General features: G+C 45.1%; 1 non-coding gene across 1 annotated transcript; it reads left to right on the forward strand.

The window, feature by feature from the left end:
* Positions 1 to 421: 421 nt before the first annotated feature.
* trnaa-agc (transfer RNA alanine (anticodon AGC)) lies at positions 422 to 493 on the forward strand. Its single transcript has one exon. It is a non-coding gene; the product is annotated as a tRNA-Ala (tRNA).
* Positions 494 to 4,096: the final 3,603 nt, after the last annotated feature.

The following is a 4,096-nucleotide window of genomic DNA, read 5'->3' on the forward strand; positions in this document are numbered from 1 at the left end:
CTGACGCCAGGGGAATCTCAACGCTGACAGGCTCTCTGGACTCCTTGTCATGAGAATTTGTCACAAAAGTTGAATACTTTCAAATGCATGAATACGCGTCACTCACGTTGCCGGCGAGTACACACACCAGTTCAGCTCTCTACATGGACTTTACATGTGAACTTGTTGCACGAAAATTTGTGTCACGATTGATGTGAACACGCCTTCAGACTGTGAGGGCTGACATCACAGTGAAATGACAGAGATCACAGAGCCTTTGAGATCACAGGCTCAGTTACGTCCAGTTGACCAGATTTTACTTCGCTTCGATCTACGATGACCTGGATGAATGAGAACCTACACAGACATCCCTAAAATGAAGAAAATAAATGTTGTGTCTGTGTTTGTGTTCCTGCATCAGTTAAACAGTGACTCTACCAGAGGGGGTGTAGCTCAGTGGTAGAGCGCATGCTGAGCATGTGTGAGGCCCTGGGTTCAATCCCCGGTATCTCCAGCTGGTCCTGTGTAGCCTTCATCTTATCAGCTCAAGTGATCCTTAAATGTGACAACAGTCGATTCACTATCAGAAGACATCTTCTACGTGTTCAAGGTGGGCGAACTTTCCACAAATATTCAAAATTACTTTTGAAAATGAAAACATAGATCAAACCTGCCCTGTCAATCACCTACAATGGGCGGGTCATCCCACTCCCTATCAGGTTCCCCACTCCGTGACCCAGGAGGCTCCCTCTCCCTATCAGGACTAGAAATCCATTGGGGTCTCCCTGCTCAGGTAGGAGTCCTGCCCACAACGTTAAGCTGTTGATGTTCTAGAGGAGACAACATGTGATCTTTGTTAGATCCACCAGTCAAAGGTTTTCTTTAAAGGCTGTAGCAGCTGAGAATGAGGGAGAGAGAGAATTAATAACCATCTTAGTGAGGACATTTTGAAAAATGATGACATTTTATTGACTTGTAGCACTGCAAAAATCATCTCCCCTCCAAAAACCCTCTTCTCCAACTCTGTACTCAAGTTGTCTCCTCATCAGGCACCACAGGATCCAGGACGTTCAGTCAAAAAATCATTAGTGATTTTAAAAATGGCCATCAAACACAAAATAAGACTTCAAACAGGTTTACAACTTTATTTGATGTTGACACATTTTGTCCATTTTGCCTCCACACTGTCCTTCATCACAGCATTTAACATCAGGACTGCTCCCAGATCAGCTCCATGACCTCATCCCTGCACCAGAGTACCGCCCAAGTTCATCAAGGATGGCCAACATGAGAGGGTCTAGATTCACCTCCATCTTTGGAGGCTGTTGGATTTCCTCCTGAGGACCGTCAGGCTGTTTCCTTACTTTGCTGTGACCCAACAGCAGACAGCAACAAGGACTGTGGTGCACTTGGTAAAATCACCATCTGGAGTCTGGACCAAGATGCTGATGTGATCCTTTGATGAGTTTAGAATCAGTCAGAGATCAAAGACTGGAGCAGGAATTCAATGCACAGAACCCAGAGATCAAAGACAGAATTCAGAGATCAAACACAGAATTCAACGATCAATCAATTTGAGGAACCAGCATCTCATGTGAAGATGCTTCTGAACTCATGAAGTGAAATCCTAACAAATAGAGATGAATGAGTCCAACTGGGACTGGCGACCTGTCCAGGGTGTACCCCGCCTCTTGCCCGTAGATGCTGGGATAGGCTCCAGCCCCCCCGCGACCCTTAATAGTAAGGAATAAGCGGAAGATGATGATGGATGGAGTCCAACTGGACCTGAACAGGAGAGAAATAAAGGAGTTATGCAATTGTTATTTATTTCCAGGCCAGGTGAGGGTTGGATTTTGTTCGTTCATGTTGAAGTGAACTGACAGTGGGACTGTGGACCTGGGCTGAAGTCCAGCTCACTGCTGGTTTAATAAAACCACCTGATTGTTTTTCCTATCAGCTCTGATCTGATGGAAGAAATAAAAAGCCAAACTTCATTCGTCCGTGTCCAAACTCCAAGTCTGTTGATGTGCAGCACTCCAGTTATTTGTTTCTTTCCAGACAGAAGCAGGTTGGTGGAGGAATAAAACCTCAACAGTGAACAAACAGCAATGAAAGAAGTGAATCCTGCACTCAGAGAAGTTGTGTCTGCACTCGCCAACTAGGAAACGCGTCTATCTTCTGTGTGACTGAGGCAGCTGCTCAGAGCTGCGTTTCTCAGCTGTGTGGGGGCGGGACTCTGTGTGCCCCGGCTCAACCACGAGACCTCTGTGTACACTGTCAAGAAAAAAAACTATAAAAAAACGGTAAAAAGTCTGGCAGCAGAGTTTCCAGACGAATACCGTCAAATTACAGTGATGAACTGTTCCACAAAATTACATGGAATAAACTGTAAAAATACACAGCAGCTTTCACAGTCCCAACTCATTAAATTACAGTACATTAAAGGTGCCATAGAGAGGTTGAAGGGATATTAATTCTTGTTCTGTGGTGTGATATGTAACCCCACAAAAAATGGTTGGGTCTGTGATGGCTCAGAAGCTTCCTAAAAGGCTCTCTGAAACCGCTATGTTACCATGTTGGGTTTAGAATGCCTCATTTGTCCCTATTGGGGTCGTTTCTGACCTCATCTGGCAACCTCATTATTTATGCAAGTGCATGAGTTGACGGCGATCAGTTGCAGTTGTTTATCTGGCAACCTCATTTAACTACTACTCGGTGATTGGCTGCCCTCACTGTCACTGAAAAGAAAGTACTCCCACTTTCTCGGCTAACTGTCGCCAGTGCTAAGTGTGACGGCTACTGTCAATTGACAACATTCCATATCATACAACAACATTCGTAAGATAAGATACCAAGTAGCCACGGCCCATTCGCAGATCCAGCCGTATATGCAGCGGCGGGGTGACCGTCGGGACAACTGGGAGTTTTCCTGGTGGCCTGGCCCCTTGGTAGCCTGCCTGGCTGGTGAGATTCCTTCCCCCTCAAGCCAGGCCAGGCCAGCTAGCGACAGACAGCGCAGATAAAACAAAGGTCTCAATTCTATCGAGGCCATTCCTTCAATCAATCTGCTCAGTCAGTGCTGCTGCTGCAGGCTCCAGTTGCGACACAAGAGCACTGCACTCACTCGGCTCGCTCGCATAATCGCCCCCCCCCCCCCGAAATATGTCAAAGGGGTGTGTGTGAGTGGGGGGGGGGGGGCACTGACTGAACTGTGACGTAACGCTTCAGCCAAAATCGCATTGGTCCATTTTCCCATGGCGATTCAAAAAAGGGGAGATCCTTCAAACAGAGGTTATGACACTGCCTCACACTTGGTGTGTGTTCCCCACAGCTGGGGGACGTTGAAGAAACACCAAAAACACAAAAACAATGATTTTCATTCTAGGTGCCCTTTAATTGTTGATAAATGTGAATTAAACTGCAGGAAAAAAGGCCCATCACGTAAAAACACATGAACAACAAGGACCTTTCAGGTTCTTCTCTAAGTTCAGGGCTCTTACTGGTTCATGTATGAAACAAACCAGTCTATGAGCAGGAATTTCCCATTAAAAAGTTCATTTGACAGTGGAAAAGCAAGCATAGTGATTAAAATTGCCAAGTTTAAGGTCAATCACTGTCAATTGAAGCTATTTAGTTGTTACTTTATGAAACTGAGCCAACTTTCTACAGTGATTTCCTGTTAGATTCTGGTTTCTCCAAGTATAAAAACTACAACAATGTATAAACACAGAATCTGTACTTTGAACAATAGAGAATTTCTACATATTTACAGTATCACTCCATCACTTTAGAGGATTGGAATGTAAAATAATCATTGGACAATGGAAATCATTTATCCTTTAACGAAACAACTTCAGTGCAGAGTTGATAACTGCACTTCAAAATTTGAACTGGTGTCCACATCAATGTGGAATTTGAGGAGGCCACAGCCACCAAATTTCCCAGAGTTCTTGACTATTTGCAGTCTCTTCCCTTGGAGAAGTCAAGTGGAACTACAAGACAAGGAGCAGAAATCCAAGCTGCTGGTGGACCACGTGGTGCTGTGTTGATGCTACTTTCCCACTCAAAGGGGATCGTGCAGGAATGTTCCACACGGTTGACCAAACTTCCATTGCAG

Source organism: Aulostomus chinensis, chromosome 1 (genome assembly GCF_037954235.1).
Source record: "Aulostomus chinensis isolate RoL2024-O1b breed Wild chromosome 1, RoL_Achi_v1.0, whole genome shotgun sequence".
Classification (NCBI taxonomy): Eukaryota; Metazoa; Chordata; class Actinopteri; order Syngnathiformes; family Aulostomidae; genus Aulostomus; species Aulostomus chinensis.